Here is a 26723-nt window from a genome sequence, read left to right as displayed (position 1 = left end):
CATGAAATTTGCCATATGTCCAATTGGACATATGATTGCCATATGTCTAATTATAGGTCAAACATATCCGTGAAGCTTTTGTGAAATGGTCTAACAGTTTCGAGTAACTGCCATACAGCCTTAAAAGCTAATTCTAAATATTTCAAAAAAAAGATTTTTATACTCTAGATTCTCAAGGTGTGCAGCGTATTATTCACTCAGTTCAGAACGACTGAAATGTTTTTACATGTTTTGTTCCCATATTCAAATGCCACGACTACTATAGGTCCCTGTAATAAAATTGCTCCTGTGCGTTATTTAATGTTAAGTATAACCGTTGCATGTAAAAAATTTGTTAGAGTTCGTGTTAAACGAATTTTGTTCTTTAAAGAAATCATAAAAATTTTTAATTGAATCATGCTGTAAAAAATACTTTAATTAATTTATTGGAGAAAGAAACGGCTCGAACACTTTGTGTGATCGAATGTTATTTTAGACAAAAACAACGTTTTGTGCTATTGTTAGTAGCTTCATCTTAATATTTCACCCAAAATCCAAATGTTACAACTAGATATTTTATAAATTTTCCAGAATAACTTTAATATTCTTAAAAGTTTTCAAATCAAGCGAAAGATGATGCCTTAGAATAAGTTGTACTTATTTATTTTGATCCATGCCTGTTTTTGTTTCTCTCTAAATTAAATTCTGCTGTAGAATATGCATAGTTTGTCAACAAAATTATTTTTTTTTTTTTAATTAAAGGATTAAAGATTTTATTTTAATAAAATTTTTTGTTTTTATCTCTTTTTTCTGTTTTTTTTTAACAGTATATCTAATTTCAATATACACCTACATACAAAAATACATATATATATAAAGAAATATGTGCGTAGATGTGGCATTTTATTGTATGGTTAGGAGTTTTGTAAGTAAAGAAGCAAAACAAAAAATTTATTTTGTTTTTTATCAATAAATTATTAAAAATAATATTGAAATATGAAGTTTTTCTGTTTTGTTTAAAAGTTTAAAACCCTTTTACCACATTACCAATGTTTGTGTAAAATTATATTAAAAGTGGAAAATCTATATTCGAATAACTTTAGTATAATGAAATTACTTCATACATATATGCAGATATAATTGTGTACTAGGTTTATAAAGGCAAAGGACCTTTTTTTTCTTTTTGGTAAACATTTAATAAGTGTGTGTACAACTTGTGCTACTCAATTCCCTTTTTAATATTTAAAGAATTGGTTTCGTTTATTTTTAATTTTTTTTTTTGTTTCCTGTTAAAAATTTTATAGAAAGTTTAAAATCCTTTATAATTTTTGAATAATTTAAATATTTGTTTTTTTTTTGTTAAGTCAAAAATATCGTTTAATTTAAATTGAATTTTTTTTTTTCACTCTGTGTTTTATTTTACATACTTATGTTTGTTGGTTTTCTTTGTGATATGTGAAAAAAAGGGAATGGTTTTATTTAAGTGGTTTTTCTGTTTCATTTAGTTTTGTTCGAAAACTTTGAAATTATTTCATTAAAACAAGGTACATAAGTTTAAGTATATTTAGTATATCAGTTTTACATATTTATAAGGGGATTTTGCAGCTTATAAAAAGTGTCATGGCAATAAGAGTGTGGAAATTATCATTTAAATAATATTTTTATTCTATAAGGAAAAATTGTAGTAATAATTAATATTAAACTACTTTAAAACAGTAAGAAACTGGAGAGGGTAGAACTGAGTATTTCTTGCGTATAATAGTTTTAATTTTGCAATGTAGCAGTTTGCTCGTTCGGAAGCGGACTGCGTTTATGGCAATCTTTAATTTAGTGGCCTGTATAGAGCCCAACTATTGTTTTTATTTTCATGAATATAATTAATTATGTCGACTATTTAAAATGTTAGTAAAATTCGACTTTATTATTTCAATAAAATTACGTACTATTTTTATAACATTAAAAATTTTTCTTGTAGGATTTTAATAAGTAAGCAAGAAGACAAGTAAACAGTCACTCAAAAAATAAAGCTGATTTTGATTGAATTACTGTAAGAAGAAAACTTATTGGGCTAGGATGTGAATAAAGCAAAGTATAATTACTATCTAGAAAAATTATTTTAAGCTGCTCTTCAATCAATTTTGGACTTTTTTTTGTGCAATTAATTGCAAGGCATCATAAAAATTGAGGTTAAGAAACCAAAAAATTATGTAAAGTCAAATATCATGATATTGGATGCAGTTTTATTTTAATAAATTTTAATTGAATTTTGTTTTGTAATTTTGCATATATGCAGGCGTTCCTGAATTTTAGTAGGAAACCTTCGAATTTACTTAAAGTCTAGGTCTATATTTTTGATACGAATAAATTGGAAATGAAATTTATTTAATTTAATTAAAACTGAGTAAAACGTTATTAATTTTCGAAAGGATGCAGTAATTATTAAATCACTTTGTTTAGCTTTGCGTTCATAATTTACTCCTGTGGGAATAGTTTCTATGTCAATGTAATATGTTCGTCATTCTGCTCTACTATCTAATGTTGTACAAATTTCTCTTATTTCCTCATTTTTATTTAAAAACTAAAAATACTTATTCAATTATTTTTCGGAAATCTCACCACTTTTTAATATTATATAATACAATTGAGTTAATTTAAAGCAAGATTGACAGAAAATACACCTTCCCAGTACCAAGTTAGTATAGTACATGCATTACAGTTTCTAAAAGTTAAACACCTCTGAATTCGCTGCTCATAGATGAAAATAATATAAAGGGCAGCGTATTATGTTTGAAGTTGCAATTGTATATAAAATTTAATTAACAAAAAATCAAAGAGAACATTTTATTATTATAGGTTAAGGAATACGCGTGAGGTTTGTGCACAAAAATAAAAAAATTACAAATCCTTTCTCTTCTCGTTCAGTTTTTCCTGCTTAAATTTTTGTGTTTTTGTTTTTTCTAATGCTACATATTATACAACTAGCTATATTCTTTCAGAATTTTTCAAGACTGATACATTTTCTCTTTATAAAGAATTATAGGAATATGAAATATTTTCTTGAATTGAATTCCGGAATCAGTCATCGACTACTGCATTAACTGCCTATTATAAAAGTACTATTTTTCATTAATCATTTTTAATATTTTAAACAAACATCTACTAGCTCCGTTTCAATATTATTCTTTGTTTGTTGATGGGAGTGGCATGTTTTCTAAGGGAATTTTTCTTTACACTAAAGAATTATATTATATGATCTCATTTCAATTTAATGCAATAAATTATTATTAACACAGTTTGCATTATTCTTTTATATAATATAACAGTTGTTTACTAAAAATTTCTGTTTTATGGATTATAATTAGTTTGAATTAATTAACTATACTAATCTCAGTAATTTTTCTTTTATTTTTTTTCTTTTTGTACTTTTTTTCTCTTTTTTCCCTCTTTTTACTGTTACTTCAGTTGTAAATATTGTATTCTTTATGAAAAATTTCCCACATTTCTCAGTTTTAATTATTATGCAATTAAAAACAGAATTTCCTTTTTTCTTTTCTGTTGTTTTTCATCCTCTTTTTTTTGACTTAATGCAATTAAATCCATTTTGAAAAGCGGGTAGAATATTATTTTGTTTTTACCTTAATACCCTTAACTATGCAAAGATAAATATGTAAACTGCTGTAGCAAAAAAACAAAAAAAAAATGTACAATCCTTGAAAGCAATTTTTCCTGTTGAAAAGCTTTTACCACTTTATATAAAAAAACAAAAAAAAAGCAACCAAAAAAATAATATGAAAACAAAATTCCTTATTTAGACCAAATTTACTTTCTTCTTTTTTACAATATTATATACGTTGTTATTAATGTTGCGATTATAACCACCATAACAAAAGCTGATTATAAAAGTAAAACAAGAGAAAAAAAGAAAAATAAAAAAACGAGAGAAAATTCCATAAGTAGTTGCATTTTTCAAAAATTCCATTCTATTTTGGATTGCAACTGTTGTGAAAATGGTTTTAGTTTTAACCATTCACCAGGCAAATACTTATAAAAAAACATTTTTCCGAAATATGGTTACTTATGCTACCGAGAAACTATTTCAAAAATAAAGGAACAGAATGAGAGAAACAGAAATTTTAACAGGATACTTTTTTTTTTGTTTTGTTCTTTTTTGGGAGTTATTTTGTTGTCGTTTTCGTTTTCGTTAACTTTTATTCAACATTTTAAAATTTATATAACATTCAGTTGAATCTTAAAAAGTCATAATTTATAAATTGTTGTTTTACGAAGAAAATTAAATTGGATATTGTGGGTTCAGTTTTATGTTGCCATAATAAATAATAAATTTTTAAAAATTTACACTGAATTTATTTTCAAAATTATTATTGGATTGTGAATGGAAATTATTCAAATCGTTGTATTGGTTACAAAAATACAAGAGTAATTAACTCATAAATTACTAAAATTTAAAAGAGTATTTATTTTCCTCAATGTATTTTGAAATTAATATTTGATTTGATTTTGCTCTTTTTGTTTTTGAGAGGAGAAACTTGTCAGATATTTAATTGGAATTCACGTGTTCAATATAATTAAATTTTACGTTTATTTTTATTTTTCAAAATTTTATGTACTTACAAGGTGATTTTCAATAGAGCTGGTGTTTTGTTACATCTCATAGACGTGCTCTCTAAGAGTTGTGCTTCAAATATTTTCAACTGAAGCTGAAACAAAAATAAAAAAATTATATTAAAAATCTTTTTGCTTTAAAAAATTTCCAAGAGGTTAAAAATGTGAAAAGAATAAGAAGCTTTAGGAAAAGTATTTTTTTTTTTATTTCGAAACTGTGTGAGATAATTTCCTAATTACCGATTCAAAAAATTTTATATTTTAAGGCGATATTTGTTTTGAAACGAAGGCTATAGTGGGCAATAGTGAAAAAATAAAAATTATGCGTATAAATTTTAAATCTTTTGCATCTTGAAGATCAATGACTTTAAAGTAAAAATGTTACCAATGCCTTGGAAAATAAATAAGAAAAGTGGTTTGTCCCCTATGTCCTTTAATTCAAACTGTACTAGGTCATAGTGATTAAGAATTTGTCATTCGAATGAACCAGTTGAGACGATTTTATTGTGTTACATAATTTAATTAAAAAATTTATTAGATTTTTAGATAAAAGATGGAATATATTCAATCTAACGACATTAAAATTTTAAAATAAATTGATTCAATTCTTACACTGTAGGACTGAAGAAGATTGATATCTATCAACTGCGATTTCCATATTATAATTATTATACATATGTAAACTTTTTTCCACTTTCCTGTATTAAGAGTGTCCTCGTTATTAATGTTGCCGTATTTCTTATCAACAAATGTTTCTAAAAAATTGAAAAAAAAATATTGTTTTTAAGTCCGAAAATTATGAGAGTGACTAATTTTCCTATTAAGCTATTTAAATTTTCAGTTTATATTACGTAGCTATATTAATTTATTGCAGATTGTAGTTTCATATCTCCCTTCTTGCTTAAGAGCATTGAATAAAATAAATTCAAGATTTCAATAAAATTGCCATTATAATTAAATCCGGTTTACCTTAATTTGTTTAGAAATTTACTTCAAAAGATCTAAGTATTTATTTACTAGTCAATTAGAGAAAATTTTAATGAATTTCGCCTGATGATATGCAATTTTTTTTTAAATATTCAAAATTAAATTAATTTTATTCGATTTAGTTACAGTATTGATTCCTAGTAGTTTTTATTACTTGCAATGCTATTTACAGTAATAGCTACTGTACTTTTTACTTTTTCAATTAAAAAAAAATTATAATAATTAAAAAAAACTTTTTTAAAAGTTTAAAAATTAAAGAAAATTTTTAATTGTTTTATTTCTTATTATTGTATATTACGGTAAAAATTTCATTATCGAATTAAAAATAATTTAATAAAGTAGCAAAAAAAAAAACATAAAAAAATCATATTAAGACTATGACAAAATTTGGGTCAAATACCAAAGCAAAATTAATATAAGCAGAAATCATTTTATACACATAACTGTAAACATATACACAAATAATATTAAATATGTGCCAGAGTTCATTCTAATGAAGAGAAACTTTAAAAAAAAAAACAAAACAAAAATATTCTACCAAAAGAACAGCGAGAAAAGAGAAGAAAAACAAAATATTTAATTTTGTCCATTGTATATAAAAATTTTTCTTCACACATATTACAATGTGTATGTGTGTGCATATATGTGAATACTCTACATATAAATATACATATTTAAAAAAAATTATTTTCTTCCGTTCTCTTTTCGTATACAGTTTTAAAAGTTCAAATTACCGACAAAATGAGTTCAAAAAAAAATTTTTTTTTTTTTATTCGATATTAAAAAACAAAAACTTTCGAAATATTATAAAATTTTTTCTCATGTAGCTATTTTTTTTTTTTTTTTTTGCTTTTTTTCTCCTATAAGCTTAGAAAAATTTTATGCGGATTTCATTTCTTTATTTTTTTTTTTTGTTCTCTTTGCTTATTTGTTATTTTTTTTCATTGCTATTTACTGTCGGCACAAAATATTAAGAAACAAAATAATAACAAAATTATAAAACAAAAAAAAAAATATGAGAAAACGGGAAAAAAGGTTTAGGTTAGCTGACTTAAGCAGCTTTAGAAAAAGTTTACAAAAAAAAATTAGAAAATTATATAAAAGTGTATAAAATATGGTGAAAATCGCATCTAGTATTAAAAAGCACAAAAAAAAAATTAACCAAAGTAATATAGCCTAGCAATCGTTAAGATTATTCTGAGAAAAATTCAAAAATAAAAACGAAAAAATAAGAGAGAAAAGATAAAAAGTTTACCGTTTTACGATCGGCATTTTTCTTTTTTTTTTTTTGATATTATTCAAAGAGAGGAGGACGCAGAGAAAGTGAAGAAAACAAAGATTATTCAAATTACGTTTAAGTATAAAACAAGTTTTCGCTAATTTAATTATTTTCGCTCTTTTGAAATAGAAGACCATGCAGAAATTGAGATTGAAATTTTTATTTTCTCACAATTTTCCTTAATACTAAATATAGAATATACTAGTTGTCTTTTTTTAATAATTATTTACTTTTAATTATTGTTAATGAAAATTATTTAATTTTTATTGTTTTCTTTTCTTTTGTATTGAAATCGCGTATTGAAAATTTAAATTAAAATTTTATTTTAGATTTAATCTTTTGTTGTTCCTTTTTTCTTTTCTTTGTCCTTTTATCGTCTATTAAATTGTATTAAGATTAATTCCGAAAAAAAATTTTGCTAAATTGTAAAAATTCATTGTAGAAAGAAAAAAATTGTAATTTAATATGAACACTCAATAAGTTTTAATTAAAATTATTTGTAAATGATTTGCAATAAAAGTTTTTCTTAATTAAAATAATGAAATTGAATAATACGGAATTGAAATATGAAATTTTAAATTGGGACGAAAAATACTCAGGATAACGTAAAGTTTTTCTTTTAATTATCAATGAAATTTATAAATTTAAAACCTTTGCATAAAATTGTAGGTAATTTTTAATTCATTTTCACAAATTAATATTATTATTTTGGAAAATATTTAAAGTTTAATCAGGAAAAGATATTTTAATTTCTTGGTTTTTCTGGAATTAAATCAAATTTTGATCACATATATGCTAAATATTTTGTAATTTAATAGATTTTTGTGTTAGAAAAAGGTAAAAGAAAACTTGATTATCGGAACTTCATACTAAGTGAATATAAATAAGATTGAAATAATTGTAATATAAATGGCACATGATGCAATAAAATATTAAAAAGTTTTATAATCTTTTAATGCTTTTTCCTGCCTTTCGAATCAAGTGCGATCTTTAATCACATATAGAAAAAATTTGGCTGACAGCAGAATTTTTTTTGTTCAGTAAAGATATTATAAGTTTTGTTTATTTTGTTAAAATAAATAATGTTATAGTTTCGTATGTTAAACCACTTTATTACCAATGTCCTGGATTGTGAATAAAGTTAACTGAATTTTCATAATAATATTATGTTTTATCAAATTTTAAGGCCCTTTAACACACACTCTATATAGTGGAATACGATTTTCTTCATGAATTTCTAAAGAATCTTCAAAAACTTTAATTTAATACGAATTTAAAATGCGATAACAAATTTTAAGATCTTAAATAAATCTAATTGTAAATGCTGTAGGGAAAACTACGTCCTGCGTAAATGTCTGTAATACATTTGGATTAGCTTCTAATTAAAACTTTCTTTTTTTATATATTTCAATTTTTTTTTGTCAGTATTAATCGACTTTTCCCATGTGTTTTTCTTCACATTTACCCTTTGTATAATATACAAACATATTATATATGTACATTTAAATAAATAATAATAGAAAAACGCAACAGAGAAAAAACAAAACATTTAAAATTGTCTCAAAGTTTTAAAAAAGAAAACCATATTTAAAAGAAAAGCAGTGAAAAGAAAAAAAAATGAAAAATGGAAAAAAAAAACTTTGATTTCCCTTGATATAACGAAGATATGTTGTTATAATGGATTTTCTACTAGAATTATTTAAATTAAAAGTAAAAAAAAAGAAAAGGAAGAAAAAAAAATGATGAAATTCATATACGAAAACAGGAAATTGAACCCCACAGCTTAACTGTTATTTCACTGTTCAACAGAAAAAAAAAAAAATATCTAAAAATACAGAGAGAAAAACAAAAACAACAGTAAAAATAAAAAAATGGAAAATTTTTTGTAATTTATGTTAAAAAGATTCAACAACAAAAGATTTGAAAGCTTTTGAATCTTAAAACAGATCACACACCACAATATTTTCTATATATATATATACATATACACATACATATTGTAGAATTAAAACTTATGGCATGGAGCATAAAAAAGGCCGAACCGAACCGAAAATAATAAAAAGAAAAATAGTAAAAACAAAATTTAAATATAAAAAAAAGTAAGAAAAATAAAAAAAAAATTGTTTTACATTGCACAAGCACATATACGAGAAACAGCAACAAAAAAAAAAAAATGTAAAAAATATCAATGAAAAACTCTTTTTTCTTTTTTTTGCCTCTATGCTTTTCTATAAAAGAAAAACAAGAAAAAAAAAATTCGTTTGCTTAAGAAATTTTTTTTTCGCATTTTCTGTTTGTTTTCTTCTTCTTTTTTGTTTTTTTTTTGAAAAACAATGAAATTAAAAGCAAAGAAGCAGTAAAAATGAACAAAAAAAAAAACGCACAAACATTTTTTTTCCTTGTCTTTTGTATTTTGCAAAAAAAAAACTGAAAACGAAAACTTTGCTAAAGCAGTGGAAGATCCTATTTTTAATGAGATTTTTATTTATCCTGCTAATGACACACAAAAATAATTTTTAACCCTTTTTTTTCCTATACATTTTTTTTTAATTTTATTTTGTACGCATATAGAGTGAACATCAATTTAGGCGAAAAAATATCCCGTACTTTTTCTTTTCTTTTTTTCTACTTTATATTTTTTAATTTTTTTTGTTTTGGAATTTGTAAAATTCCATACACAATTAAAAAAAAATTTAATTTACATTTCATTATAAACGATGATAAAGTTTAGCCCTATATACAAAGAGCCGTCATCATTTTTGGGGACGCCGTTATAGCCGCAACCGTTGACGCCGTTATCATTTTCTATTCTGTAAAATAATTTTAAAATCTTTTCATTTATAATTCTATTTTTTGTTGTTCTCGTTGTTGTTGTTGTTTAGTTCGTTTTTTACCTTATTATACGCTCTACTCAAAAATTAAGAATAAGAAAATTTTCAGTTCTATTTTTTCTTTGTTTTCATTTTTTTTTTTGTTATTTTTTCTAATGACCGTTGGTTGAAAATTATAAGAAGATTATTTTTGAAAAGAAACAAAAAAGAAAGAGAAAAAGGAGTAAAAAAAGAAAGACAGGAAAAAAAGGAAACGGTTAAAAGGATTTAAAAGAAAAAAAAACAAAAACATAACCGTTATTGTGCGGGTAATTAGCGCTTGTTTTTCCAAAAAAAAAAAAAACAATGCATATAACAAATGTAAATAAATAAATAAAGTGTATATATAAAAGAAATATGGGCCATATTAAAAGGAGCAAATATAAAAGACAAAGGGGCAAAAGAAAAAAATGGAAAAAAATTCAAGTGGGAAAATACAAAAATGTACAAATGCATGTAATCCTGCATCTACATAAACAAATTAGTTACAGAAAATTTAAATTAGCCATCCATTTAAAATTTATATTTAATTAAATTTTTATTAAAAATCAAAATTTCAAAATTTTATTCAGATTATTAGAGATCCTAGAGTAAGGGGCCTGTTTTATATAAAATATTGATAATTTTATTGTTCATACAATTGAATGCAAAAGGTATTTTGTGTGCCAGACTTACGGCGAGTTATAGAATATTTTTCTGTTATTAAAACGAAATTATTAAAAAATTGTTAAATTTATTCGCATTTCTTCATTAATCTATGGAAAATTTATGGGCTTCTGTTAAGGGAAATGTAGAATTCATTTAACATTATTTCGGACATTATACTAAGGTCAATTGGGTTTTGTGTCTTAAATTAAGATATGTTATTTAATTTCGAATCTAATTTTAAGTACTATATTGTACGATAAGACAAAAAATAACAGAATTTTCGTAACTAAGCGTATATTAAAGACAAAAAAACAAATAAATGTATTGAAAATGCAAATTTCATTATACTCAATTCAAAATTAGTGGATAGTAGGGTACGTATATACTTCTTAAGACCACTTTTTTTCCTTGTCTGCTTAAAATGTTTATAAACATGATCTGTTGTTATTCCCGAAATTTTGCTAGAATTTCATGTTCAATAAATTTTGAAAATATTAAATTTCTTGAGTAATTTAACAAATTTATTATTTAAAAATTTAATATCCAAATACATATATATATGTATATATATAACATTGTAAATAATATTTCAATGACATTAAAATAACAAAATTTATTATAGCTTGTTAAAAGACTTAACCACCGCTGGAATATAAATTAAATATTAATTAATAAATTTAATTAAGTATTAAATATGTAAGTAAAGTTTTAAAATAATTGAATATTTTATGAATGAGGATGTGTTAAACACCAAAATATTTGTATATATGCTTAATATATATATATATATATATATATATATTAATAAATAAATAGAGGTACTTATGTTTCTTAGCCAATATTAATTAAGTTTCATTAAAATTTATTATGTAATTATGCAATATTAATTGAGTTGATTAATTTTATAAAAAAATATATAATAACATGTGAATTATATACATAAACACATAGTAATGAGGAGATAAAATAATCATGTAAAATATTATTGCAAAAATTCACGATATTAAATTATTTATTTTTTCATTTTACTTACATTTTGTATATGGATTAAGGTATGCCATAGTTCAAATTTCATATCATATGGCTGTATGAATGTGTTTACCTTCATATTAAGTCTTAATTGAACCCATATTATGTGTTAATTACAATTTATACTAATTTATATATTGTCGCACTATATCTAAGTATATGTATTTAAACATACATAACATTATTATTTGAAAATAATATTATTAAGGAATTTAAGAAATTTTGTTTAAGGACCATCTTGTTTCATTATTTATTGTGTACAATAAATAATGTAAAAAAGTAAATTTTACAAAACTTCTTAAAGTATGCAATTAAAGATTTTGTTAGCAAATTTTTTTTACTAATAATTACCGATTGAATATATTAACAAATTGTGTTGAAGTGATTAAACTATATCCATTACCAAAATAAACTGTTATACACAAAGAACTAAACTAAGGAATTAATAAATTTTAAAACTTAACAAAAGCTTTAGTATTATTTTCAATATTACAACAACAGTTTCTGAAATTCTAGCATTGTAACAGATTATAACAAATTGCAACAACAAACAGATCATAACATATTAACAATCTTTCTATTCAAAATTTTCAAACGCAATATTATATGACAATAAAACCACTGTAACTAATTGTCAAGTAATAATCAAAACTGTACACGAAATTTTAAAGTTCATGTCTTAAAAGTTGACAAGAGCTATTCAAGATGACAATTAAAATTCGTCAGATTAGGGACTTTTATTATAAATTAGCGACTTTTTATAATAAATTGCAGAACTAATTATATTAAGAGTTTTCATCTCACAAAAAGAGCAAAATTTACACTGAAATTATTTTAAACTTAATTTATAACATGAAAATTATTAATTTAAGAAATACACCTATATTAATTTTTCGCTTTAATAATGTGTAATACTAGAATATAAATTATAATATTGCATGTTGACTTAAAACCCCAAAATTATTCGGGAAATACCGTTTCTTCTCTTGTTTTTTATTTTATTAAAATAATAGCTTAAGGAATTTTCTCTCAACTTTAATCAAATCAATTTTTTACTCTCTTTAAGAAATAAAAAATTATTTTCTTCTTCGTCTCTTTTTTCTTTTCTTTTGTTATATTTTTTAATTGAAGTTAAATATAATAAATTATTGTATTGTATTTGAAATAATAACCAAATTAAATAAAGAACAGAAACAACACAAATAAAAAAAAATTGTAAAACTTCAAATTTATAATTAATTATATTATTGTGTAAATTTTTATACATAAGTGCTTACATAAATAAAATACTATATTGATGGTAGTATACTACACACAATAATAGCAATTTTATATTTTATATGAGCATGGCTACAGTATAATCTCGCTTAAAAGAAATTTTTTCTTAATTTGTTGTTAATTTAGTGTTGAAAATGTAAATTTGTAACACGAATTATAACAGTTTTAAGAAACTCTACATAAATATTTCTAAAATGTTTTTCTGAAAATTTTTTTCAAAAAAAAGAGATGTTTGATATTGCCTATTAGGTTCGCTATATAATTTCACTGTATTTGAAAACATTATTTTCTGGAAAATCTTTATGTTTACATAATAAAACTATGTTTCTTAGAGAGGCTTAGTTTATTTCTTTCGTATGATGGGAATTATAAAAAATCTTACGGGTCGACTTGAGAAGGTCCTAAAGGACTTGGTTCATTACTCGAAAAAAAGTCTCATGTTGTGAGGACGAAAAATTTCTCTTTACATTAGATTTCTTTTAATTGCGTTATACTGTTTTTTTTTTTATAATTTACTTGAAAATCTAATATAGTATAGAAATAATGAAGTACTATATAGAAATAAAAGAAGGAATTATATACCTAGTAATATCCACTGAAATTTAATTAAAAGAATTATAGCGTACAGTTATAATTATATTATAACATTATATACATTTAGTATAACAGTAATTATAATTTTATACAATCATAATTCATATACAAAAAATTAAATAAACCAATGTAGGTCCTACCTACTCTACTTGTATATTGAAATATGATATAAATTATAAAAAAAGTATATCTTTCTTTTTCTATCTTCTTTCATACTTTGTTCGTTTTACATTACCCTTTTTTTTCTGTTTTTGTATTCTCTTTTATTGTTTTTGTTTCATTTTTGTTTTGTTCTATAATATTATATAGGCAGTAAGTATAAGAGTTCTAATTTTAAATTTAATTTGAAAAATTTTTTATTTTTGTTTTTTATTTCTCTTTTTATCACTCTTTTCTTTTTATTGTTGTTTTTCTTTTTTGTTGTTTAATTTTTTATTTTTTTTTTTGTCTTCATTGGGACCATACCGTTTAGAAAGTTTTTAAAGTTCTTAACAAATTTGAACAACAATAGAAAATCCGTGACTTGAATATATAAACAAAATAAAATAATAATGAAAATAATAAAAAAAAACAACAACAGCAAAAAAAATAAAGAAATAAATAAAAGAAATACGTCAAGAAATAAGTCAAAAAATATAAGAACTGAGATAGAAAATAATAATAAAAAAAAACCAACAGAAAAACAGAAAAAATTAAAAAAAAAAAAAAAAACTTTTAAGAAAACTTAAATTACTTGTGAACAAATTTTGCATAAGAAAACCATTTAATAGGTAATGACATGCAAAAAAACTTGACTTGTTTTACACTTTCTCTTCTTTTGGTTCTTATATTTTATCTTCTATTCAGAATTCAGATTTCATTTTTATTTTATTTTTTTCATTTTGTTTTCATTTTGTATTTTCTTGTTAATTTTCTTTCTTTTATCATGACTCTTTAATAACAATAAGAGTAATTTCACAGAACAGAGAGAAAAATCAAACAACATTTTATTTTTACTTTATTTTTTTTGTTTTTTTTTTTTTTTTTTTTGTAAATTTATACTATAAAGGATGGCTGGGTTTTCTTTTACCATTATGCAGTAACTACTTACATAATAATATAGAAATTGTTTTATATTATAAATAAAATGAAGAAAAAAAAAAAACAAAACGAGAAAATGTAAAGAAAAAAAAAATAATATCTAATTACAGTATAATGGTAACACAATATACACCTGCTTATTCATACATAATCATTCAAACAAACTCATACACATTTAAGTCATACACATACAAACTCATACATAAAAGAAGGTTAAAGTTAAGCGATGTAACATGATTGTTACTCTTGTATACTCCTTGGTATAATGAAAATTTTTTTTTTTTGTTATTTTATTCTCATATTTTTTCTCTTATTGTTTTTTTTTTTATTTTCTCTTATAGTAAAATGAGGTGATCCCTATAGATTTATACTGATTTAAATAGTTGTGTTTTTTTTTTTTTGTATAATTGTTTTTCTCATCTATTTTCTGTTAAAAGAAAGTTATTTGCTCTTAAAAGAAAGAGAATAAAAAATAAAGAGAAAAACAATTTTTAATGCAAGTTGTTAAGCTATAGGTACTTATAATTTTAATTTTATATTAAGAACTTTTTTATATAATTTCAATTTAGAAAATTAACCTATATCTTTTGAAAATGGGGTTGGAAATTTTTATTGTTGGTATCATAATGTTGAACTTCAAATGATATTTTTAATTAAGTTAAAATTTTTAAATGCATTTTGCCTTAGAATATTAAATTTTATCTAATTAAAAAGTAAAATATTGATATTATATTATATGGATACATGCATTCTAAAAGGTCCGAAAATTGAGTGTTAATCAGTTGAGCGAATATTTTCTCTATTTGTTATTCATGAATTTTGGTGTGGTAAAAAATGAACTCCTTCTCAAGTCAGAATTACAGTAGTTTTGAGTAAATTATGTTCAAAAATTTTGTAGGTATTATAATTCTTAAAAAAATTTGGAAAATTTTAATTTTTGTTTGGTTTCGGAAGTTTGTTGTATTAAATTGTAAAATGTTTTTCAAATTATTAAAGCTATTTTTAACTTCTAGTGTATAAAATTTTTTAAATTACATTGTACTCAATCAATATGAAAAAGTGTAGCTGAATAAAATTTTCCCAGCAACAATACCAATAAATTTGAAGTATCAAATTATGTGTATTTTGTACACATTATTTGGAATATTTAGAAAAGTTTTTTCTTATGAATTTAATTTAAACACATACAATTTGTAAAGAAAGGAAAAGAGTTGCTATCTCTTGAAATGAATAATTCTATAATTAAATTCAATTTTATGAGGGTGCCAAACTTAAGTCACATCATTTCGGATTTTCTGTGATAAACTCCAATATTTTTAGGTAAACTGTATGATCGATAATATTTTCGTAAATTTTTTGTTTATATTCAGCCTTTATTATATTCCTGTTGTTTCGCCTTACTCTTTCGTATTTAAAAATGAGTCTTATATATGAAAAGCTTTTTATTCATTGAAAAATTGATGAAAGAATATTGTTTAAAGAAGGCAATATCAAATAGCTCAGAAGACAAGGACTTTGGTGAAATAAGGTGCAACTAAATTAAATTTCAATTTTTTTGTGGTAACTCTGTATGTAGTAGCTCGCAAATTTTATAAAAAAATTGTATTGTTTTTTTCAAATTTTTTTAATAAATATTTTCTTTTTTTTCTTATTTTTCTTACAGAAATATCTTAATCAATCTTGACTTGGAAATAAAAATTATATTATGGGTTCAACTTAACTAAAATAACCAGGTATTTTAAGGATATGCTTTTGATTACATTTTTCATACTCATTCATTTTTCATATTTTTATAAAATTTTATCTTTAAAATTATTAATACTTAAGTAAAATGTTAATTAATGCACAATTACTAGAATTATTTTCAATCATCCAAAAAGAATGGGTTAAAATTTATGTAAAAAAGGAAATCTCTTAATTAATTCACAAGTATTTTAATGAATTTTTTTTTTTCGGAAATAGATGAAAACTGAAAAATAAAGAATGACAATCTCAATATTAATTTTATTTATTTTTTTTAAAATGTTTATTAAATTTTTTATAATATTAGAAAATTGTGTGGAAAATCAAGTTATTCGCAATACAAAAAAAATTCTTCTATATTAACTTTCGGTATACACAATAAATTATTAATGTGGTAGTGGTGTCAAAGTATAAAAACTTTTTCCATTATCTCAGTTTTACGTCAATACCGAAAAGAAAAGACCAAAAAACAAACTTTATTCCGTTACGTCATCATAATGTGCTTAATATTTTTTCTTTTTCATCCTGTTTTTTTTTTTTTTAATTTAAAATTTAAGATTTGGTTATTGAAAATACGTGAATAATTAAAAATATTGTATAGGGAAAAAAAACAAAGCAAGATAAAAAAGTAACCAATAAACAAAAAACAGCAAGAAATCAAAAAAGAAATAAGAAGAAAAAGAAAATAAACATGAGGAATACTTTTTGACATATCCTCGTTTACCTTTCCTTAACAAATACATATGATATCCCTTGCATATATGGAAGAAAATCCTTGGCAATTCCTTGAAAAAAGTGAAGAAGAAAAATTTGTTTTTTTTTTCATATTGTGCAAAAAGAAGAAATAAGTAACTTTTTTTTTTTCTCCCCCCCCCCCCCTTTAATCCTTAGAAGATCAAAAATATCATCTTATACATAATGTATGTGTACAAAAGAAAAGAAAAAAAAAATAAAAACAAAAAACATGAGAAACTTTATTTTTGATGTAAACTAATTTTTTGCTCCTTTGTTTTCCTTTTCTTACCTTTTAAGCAAAAAACATATCAAACCACACGTCCACATTGCGTATAAAGGAAAACTAATATTGTGTACCTACACATATAACGTAAAAGTTTATTTTGATGTTATATACAGAGTATGTTTAATAAGTAGTTTCACTTTTCAGGTGCTGCGTTAGTTTCTATAAATTTAATCCTTTTAAAATTTTCGAACTAATTTCACAAATTTCAAAAAATTCTCTCATTTATGCAGAAGAATTTTTACAAAATTCCTGAAAATTTGTAGAAAATCGGATAAATATTTCTATATGTGCAAACTACGCAACTGTGTGTCATCTTGTGGAATATAGATATAGTTGTGTAATAGTTGAATAATTCTAGATAGATCAACTATTTGGATTTTTATATAATAAGAATTTTAAGTCATCTATTAAGGGAATAGAAGCTGCACTGACTTATTTTAAAAAGATGCAAAACGCAATGATGTAGAATTTATAAAAGCAAAAAAAAAAATTGAGAAAATTGCAATGTGGAGATTCTTGCTTTTTAAAGCCGAAATCTTAACGGATTTGCATAACGTAGCATTTTTATAAAAAATCTGGAGGAAAAAAGAGGATTAGTTTTGTAGTTTTTCTCTCTTCTATGGTAAAGTAGGATAAATAAATTCATAAAATATTTTGTTAGCTGAAAATAAAACTACTTATTATTTAATATACATAGTTGGATACACCCTATAAACTATACCCTTGAATTTTCCAATATTCGGACTGTTCAAAAACTAATTTGAGAACTGAAAAGCAGTCACTTTTTAAATTCTGGTTATCTTTTTTAATAAATGGCCCTGTATGCTTCTTGTGAACGCTGTATTTTAATATATTGCACATTTCTTTAGAAACTGAAAGCTATTTCAACAAAAAACTTTAATGAGCTGAATGTATTTCAATAGTTTTGTTGTATGGGTATAAAATGTATGTAATGGGAAAAAAATCTAAATAATATAATTATGCATATATAAACGTGTGTCATAAAATTAAATTTTGCGTATGTACACGTATTTAATAAACGCGTAGCCTTACATAAAGAGTAGGTTTGTCATAACGCATTTTTATATACATACATCATGTTAGTGTTACGTTACATTTGTATTTTACCTATATATTTTTTTGATATATTTGATTTTTGATTTTTTAGAAGAATATCTTAGTTAGCTCAATTATGCTCTACATACGTTTAACATACATTTTGCACACAATACTTTTCACTTTATTTGTTATGTAATGGCAATTTTTTTTTTTTTGGATTATAAGGAAATCAAAATCAAATTACTCTTTCTTTGAAAGTTATACGTGAATTTTACAATATATACGAAATAAATTTTTTTTTTAAGAATACACGTGGTATGCCAATTCATGTAAAAATTAAATTTCTCTAAAGCAAATGTAGTATTTTATACAAAGTACACATATACAAAGTATAAGTTAATTTTTAACATCAATATGTGCATGCTTTCGAGCAAAATTTTCAAAGAATCATGTTAAATTGAATATTGAATCCTTGAAAAAATTAAAATTTTAGTCTTTGATTATTTATGATTTCTGGTTGTAATAAAGGTACACATTTTAGTTTTATGAAACATATTGTATAATAGTATTTTGTATTTTTATGGGAACATCAATAATGACTCTAGTTATTAGAGTACACTTAGTTCCAAACGGGATTTATTGTCACTGTTTTATTTTACGCTTGTATGTATAGGTTTTGAAAACATTTGAAAAAAAAATTTTAATAATGGACTGTGTTCAACTACAATAAATAATTCAAATTTTATGTCAATAAGCCAGTCAATAATAATTTAATCACCTTACTTGTTGGGTTATTTTGAGGTTATGTACCGCGAAATGTAGAACATTTTTGTATATTAGAAAATGTAAAGAAAAATGAATTAAAATACTTTCAAACAAGCAATGCAAATTAATATTATTCATGCAAAATAGATAGTGATAATAACAATAATAATTCGAACAGGAACTGTTAAATTAATTGTAGAGAGAATCAAAAGTTACATTGATGCCATTCAATAATTAATTCGTTCTCAATACATAAGTATTGTTCGGATTAAACTACATTTGAATGTTGTGTTACTTTTGTAATCGCTCTTTTACTTTATCCTTACTCTGTTGAATATAATTTTCTCTTAATTATTTTCAATATTTTTCTCTTTTAATACACTTTCAATATATTCAATTATTTTTTTTTTTTTTGTAAAATTCTGTTTTTGTTTTATATTTGAAAATAATTGCGTTTTTTACTTTTATACAATGAAATTTTTATTTTATATGCTCTTATTTTTTAAATAAATTTTAAATTCAAAATGTTAAAAATGCAAAAGAAGAAATTTTTTTTTACTCTTTTGTTACTATGGAAAAAATATTCATGCATATTTACATAAACATTTATATTATGTTTGATATTTTATTTCCATTTGAATATTGAAACATTTTTAATATTGTGAGTAAAACACAAAAAAAAAAAACAAAAAACAAAAAAGAAATGAAAGGGAGAAACAAGAATGCAATTAAAATTTCAAAGTTTGTAACATTGGAAATTTTTGCATAAACGTTTTCTTTTTTTTTCATTGTTTTTTTTTTTGAAATTCATTAAAAATAAAAAAAAAGTGTTTTGTTTTTTGTTGTTTTTTTTTCCCATTTACTTTTAACAACAGTTTTCATTCCTCAAAAACACAAAAATAAAAATTAAAACAGCCAGAAAGTTAAGAAAATCTAAGGGAGTTATCATTTATCCGTTCCCTTTTTTTTGCCATAGGCTTTTTTCAGTTATCCGTTTTTAATCGTATGTTTTTGAACCGAAAAAACACATCTGACTGTAAGTTTACTTCAACATATATGTACATACAAACATATTTATACATATGAGACTTTATATTCATAAAATGCACCTTAACATATTATACTAGGCAGTCTTTAAATACACACGTCAGTTAGGCATAATATAGTATATTTTACCAAAAAATACAAGTAATGGGACGCCTTTTATGACTTTGGGCAATTTTTTATTTCTTTATTTCTTTTGCGTTGAATTTGATTGCGGAAAGAATTCTTTTTTTTTTCTCGTTCAATAGTATACTTACATTTCACTTCCTATTACAATATTACGTGCATAAAATACGAACTAGCTATTCTATACTGTCAAATGACGAAAAAAAAAGTAAAAAGTGCATGTTTCCATGTAACCAAGTTATTGGTTCGCTTATTGATAGTACACAAAAGTTTACTACTGAAATGTTCTGAAATTTAATCGTATTTTTAGAAAAATTTAAAGTATTTTTAAGCACATTTGAAAATTCATTGTTCGCTACTTGATATTAACTCAAATGCAAAAATAAATTGAAAATTATTAAATTGCTTGAATTGCATTTCTCCACTAAATAATACATTCAACCATTGAAGGAAATTGATATGATAATTTTGTAGAAATTTTATAATTTCAGCATACCGCACATTTAATGCACATTTTAGGAATACTACAGTGTAATTATTCATTTGAATAAATTAATTTACAGAACACAACTATTGATTAGGACACAACAAATCGTTTATGTTACTTATTGCAGTAAAGCTACATAAGTTCCAGATTGTTATATTGTGAAGTGATTATTATTTATGCTATTTTTTAAATTGGTTAAAAAACAAAAAAAATTGCATAAATTTGGGCGAAAATCCATGTCAACTTTAAGCTTATATCTACTTAATAAAAATGTATGGAACTTTTGTGAATAAATATTTTAAAATAATATTTGTGCTGAAAATGTTACTTGATTATTTTAATGACACATGTCATAAGTCTATTGTCTAATCTCTTTAATATTTCAAATAAAGGATAATAATATAGCTAATTTACAAAGTAATAATACCAAAGAATCATGAGAATTTTTTTTCCATGAAATTTTAAATTACATGAAATTTTTTAATAACAAATTTTTTTGTATGCTTTTTTCTCGAGTATTTAAATTTTATTTTTGAAATTTCATTTTTTTTTACTTTCATTATTAATTTATAATTTCTTTTTTATAATAAATTATAAGTATGTACTTGTATGCATAAAAAATGTGTATGATGTTAAACAATATTGTTTGCATTATGTGTGTATTTAAGTAAAGGATAGAGCATAGCAAAATGACTGTACTATTGAAGAAAAATTATTTAAAAACCACAACAAATTCTTTGAGGAAAATTTCTGATTTTAACTATTTGAATACTTTAAGAAAGTCGAATATTTGACGAACAGGGTCTCAGAAGAGGTTTTGAACTAAAAATTTAATAATCTCTTTTACAAATGAATTGAAAGGTAGCTGATATTATGTGACTTTTTTTATAATTTTATGAGCGTTTTTACTTAATGGGCTTTGTCCTTAATTAATTTATCACAAAAAAATTTAATTTTTGTTAGTGGTAATTTAATAATCGAATATTTATTTGCTTATGCATTTTTCGCGAACACTTCAGCAACACTAATTTTCCTTCAATCGTCAGCTTATGATATAATGCGTATGTTTGTAATTTAATTTATGTTGAAGTCAAAACTTTCTTTTCGTATTAAAATTCTTTTATATATACGGAGTTTTAAAATCAAGGCGCTCAACATTATACAATGGTTCCAATAGAAAATATAGCACACAAGAAAAGATAAGGATTACCTTTGAATTTATTTTAATTTTGCATATATGTATGTATGTATATTTCATAAATATATGCGTATAAAATATATGTACGTATGTATGAACTTATATTTACAAAACAAAAATTCTTTCTCAATGATATTTTTTGTCTCTTTTCCATATTGTCATATATAATGTGTAAGCACGATTAGGCATACTACATAAAAGTATGTATGTAAAAAATATTTACCCAATTGTGTAATTTTTTTTTTTGGAAATTATTTTTGTATTCTTGTAAGTAAAATTTAATAATATTAATGCTTTCGAATAATATAAAATAACATTCTTATCCTGAAGTGTCCCATTACATGAAATTCTCTTCAAACGAAATTTTCTCAATTTTAGTTTTAATTCTCTTACGTAATTTTGCATTAAAAATTTTCTTAACTCGAAATAATTATATAAAAAAAGATCATTAAACTTGAACTTTTTGTATGTGTATGTGCAACTAATTCGTATATTGTATTGAAAAGATCGCAACAGTTTAATTAATTCATTCTCATTTTATTAAATCATAGCTAAAGGTTAAATCATTTTATTAAAAGTCAACTAAAGGTTAATGAGGACAATATTTTTAATTTTTAAATGATCCAAGATCTTACATTTACAACACTGTTCGAATTGCTACATTTACTATATCTGTTTCGAGTTGATTTCCGACGTATGGTCCTATTTAACAAAGTTTCATTGTGTAGTTTTATGTTACATGTGTGCACATATAAAAGCTTCAAAATAAATATTTTACATAATATTCATGTGGCATAAAGAAAAATGCGAGTATAAAGATTTTATTGAAAAAAAAACCAAATATAAAATATTCAACCTGATAATCTTGTATATAACAAAAATATTATGGTTTTCGGCCTTTTCATTGACTTTAATGTTATTCGAATTCGCAGAAACAGTCAGTTCTTTTGTCATATTATAACATTGTCATTTTTTGAATTTTTTCCCCTTTACTTATCATAAAATTTTTTTGTAAAATAATTCTTTACTCGAGTAAAAAGTAAAGGATATACTTATATAAGTGTAAAGAATATTTATCCATATTAATATATTTATTACATACACGCACATATAAATAATGAAAATATAACACTGTCATTTCGGAGACGGAAATTTGAGTGGATACAATTTAAAATATATATTATGTAGGTACACACATTATTTTTCTTTTAAAAAAATTTACTTATGTTGTGGGAACATACGGAATTTCCTTTTATTTATTAAGGAAAAAATTATTTTAAGTCGTAAATTTCTTATATTGTGGTTTTGTTTGTTTTTTTTTTTTACTAAAAATTTTATTTAAAACTTTAAATTTTCTTTTTATTTTTAATGTAGTCGTAAATAATAATTCATTTTTTTCATAAGGTATATGGAATGTTGTGTAAAGACTTTTGATTGTGGTTGTACTTATCATGTAAATAAAATATTTTGCGAGAATGTATGACAATTTCTTAAAAAATAATTGTTAGAAAATTTGCTATTTCAGCATGTAATGGAAATTATTTCAAATTTTCCATTAAATCAAGAGCTGCAGGAGTGTCTTTTATAAAGATTAATACCGATTTAGTGCGCAAAATAATGGTCAAAACCCTGAATATTTTCTTGATTGTCTTGTTTATTTACGCTATAACAATGCATGTGTTGCGATATTTACACTATCATCGATCAGTATTCTTCATCAAAATTTAAAAAAAAATAATTTATATTTACTATAATAAAATTTTTCGTGAATAGATTATTTAACACTTTTGAAAACTAATTGAATATTATTTCAAAAAGTCATTCGAATCGTAAAGAATTTTCACTGAGCAATCTAAGGTCATGAATTGTAAATCTACTTAAATTATTCATAAAATATTTTTCTTAAATTTATTTGGTATTAAAGTGTACAAAAAATACAACAACTAATAAAATATAATTACCATACTAGTAGCACGCAATAATTTTGTTAATATAAAGCACCTGGCATCTCAATGTACATCGTCTTTTCTTTATCTACTTGTACCTATTTTCTGTGAAAAAGAAGTGAATGCATTATTAATTAAAGCAATAATTCGAAGTATGATATTGTAAAAATAATAAAACAAGTAAAATGGTCACAAGATATTGCAAATGTTCATTTTGCCAAATTCAACTTTTATCACCATTGTAGCAAAGCAGTTAATTTGTAAAATAAATAAAAAATTCAAGTTTTCATTGTTCGGCATTGTACAAATTTTGATTGGTAAAACACTTATCAAAATTGGTTATCACACTTTTGTTTTCTATCTTTCTGCACTTAATATAAAAGAGTAACTGGAAAAATAATCTTCAAAATTTTCCTCTTTGTTTTATTTTTATTTTTCTTTTTTGTCCTTCGATTAGCTATATAATAAAGATTATTGATGTATTCAGGCAATGAAATAAAATTATAACCCCAAAGAGCATTTGTTTTTTTTTTTCATTTTGTTTAACTGTATATGGTACTCGTTTTACTTTACAGCTTACCATATTTTATAACAATATTCCGTTTTTTAAAAAGTCAAAATACAATAAAAACACTCTTGACGCCAGTTTTATTTTTATAAAAATTTATTCTTGTTATTACAATACCCCAACAATATACAGAAATTTCTACAATACTTTAATAAATAATATTTTCTCTTATTATTTTTATTTTTATGTTGTGTCTTATTAGGATACCGTCATGCTATTCTGTTTCTTAAGAAGTGAAAACTTTCCAACAAAATGATAATTATTTTAAGAATTATTTTATATTTTTATCTCTTTCTTTCTTCCTTTTTTGTAATTTTTGTTCTTTTGGGTATTTTGTTGAGGTTTAACTTATTTCAAGTTGTAGAAAAATATTGTAGTGAGAAATTTATCAAATGACAGTCATATATACCCATGAGTATTTTATATAATATGGTGTAGTAAAAGAGACAAGAAAACAAAGTTAAGAAATAAAATACGAAAAAAATATAAAACGAAAATAATTGAAGACAAAAGAGAAAATTTTTTATTGGTAAGTTTGGTTTTCAATTGTTTCTCTTTTTTTTTTTCTTTTAATTTTGAGAAAACTTGAAAATTGAGAAAAAAAAATTTTTTTTTTTTGTCTTCAACGAGAGCGTCTACTTTGAAAACTTCTTATGTGTCAAATATTTTAAAAATTTTTAACTGATTTTAAAGTTTTTTTTTTTATAAAATTGAATAAATTCTCCTACACAGGGATTGTAAGAGATTTTTTGATAAAGTATAAAAATTAAGTAAGAAAGGGTAATGTTTTTGTGAGAACATGAAACAAATTGAAAACATGTAACATTTAAATATGCTCCTATAGCTATGCAATGCCAACGTAGAGTGTTGTTTAAATGAAAATATAAAATTTATCGTTTGAAACTCCTAACTTTTTAAAAGTCTGCAGCTGATATTCTCGTAAGGTTAATTAATAAAAATTCTAACGAATTGGATAATGTAAAGAAGAGTATAGATTCCCTTGAAAAAAACTTGTTACCAAATCAAAATGATAAGAAGTTGTTTTTTGATTTTTGACATATTTCTATATTCAAACCTAATCTTAAATTAAATGATTTATTTAAATTATGATAAGAAAGATATTTGTAATTTATTTAATTCTTGGAAATTAATACAAATTACAATTACACTATTTTCGAGTTAAGTTCGCCTCTTTTATATTTTTATAAAAAATTATCCTGTAAATAGCTATTTATGTATTTTGACATGCACATACTATTATACATGTACATAAAATAATTTTTGAAATAGATTTTTTTCTTTAAGTTTTAACATGATAGAAATAATTTATATTGTAATGAGTCTGTAATTGAATATACACATAAATATATATGTGTAGTCTATGAACTTATGTATGTGTATGTCGTTGTTATTGGGTGAATAATTGGGTGAAAAGTAATAATTTTTTGAAAATAAAATAAAATTATTTGAAAGAAAAAAAAATTTTTCTTTTGGTTATGTTTTGGTAAATTTAAATTATGCATACTTATGTATATATATATTACGATCTTGTTAAACATCATGATGTTTGATGGTGATGTCATTGAAAATTCCATGATGATACATAAATATGAAATTTTATTTAATTGAAAACTAAAATTAAAAGAAAATTGGAGCTTAATACGCATACTTAAAAATTTTCTGATTTAAAATGTATTATAAAATATGATGTTAAAAATTTACGGGGCTCTCAATTATTTTATAATGCTCTAGAACAAAGATGGGTTATTTGGCAATTTGTTGACAAATTTACAGTAACTTTCTGAATGGAAAGGTGACATCATCTGTAATTTTCATGATATATTTATTTATAATAAATTAACATATATAAGACTATTAACACAGATAGGTTTTATGGGCCTAATTTGCAATATTGGGAATCATTAACAAGATTTTATGTACATTATACATTAACAATATAATTTTCAATTATTATATTAGCTTATAAATTTGTGCGACTTTTATAACTTTTCCATATAAATTTAAATAAATTTTTCCCCAATATATTTATATTCTATGCCGCAGGAAATTTTTATTGGGTGATAAAGTGTACATGTGTTAAAAATATTAAATTTTTTATTCAATTATTAAAAAAACACTTTTGATTACATTGGCAAGTGGGAGAATTTCGTTAAAGATGATTCAAAAATAAAACTGAGTGTAAGTTTGAAATGTCCGATTTGAAGTCTAGTAACATTTGAGTTTTGTGTTGAGAACAAATTGATTTTTTCCAAGATTTTGTGCTAAGTTGGACAATTTTTAATTTACTATTATTTATGTTTTTTTTTTTTTTTTTTCCTTTGTTCACTCCTAGAAGGAGTATAGGGCTAGTGCATGATTTCTCATGCACTAGTTTCATA

At 23.0% G+C, this 26723-nt stretch overlaps 1 protein-coding gene across 2 annotated transcripts in view; it reads left to right on the top strand.

The window, feature by feature from the left end:
* Positions 1-26723, top strand: part of LOC129615159 (sugar transporter SWEET1-like) — a 322754-nt gene that overhangs the window by 90866 nt on the left and 205165 nt on the right. For both annotated transcript variants that reach the window (XM_055530253.1, XM_055530254.1), the window contains exon 3: positions 16031-16100. The gene's annotated coding sequence lies outside the window, so the exon portion shown is untranslated. The remainder of the gene's footprint in view (positions 1-16030; positions 16101-26723) is intronic.

The sequence above is a fragment of the Condylostylus longicornis genome, unplaced genomic scaffold (genome assembly GCF_029603195.1).
Source record: "Condylostylus longicornis isolate FDR11 unplaced genomic scaffold, ASM2960319v2 ptg000135l, whole genome shotgun sequence".
In the NCBI taxonomy this organism is placed as follows: Eukaryota; Metazoa; Arthropoda; class Insecta; order Diptera; family Dolichopodidae; genus Condylostylus; species Condylostylus longicornis.
This window is presented reverse-complemented; position numbering and strand designations above follow the sequence as displayed.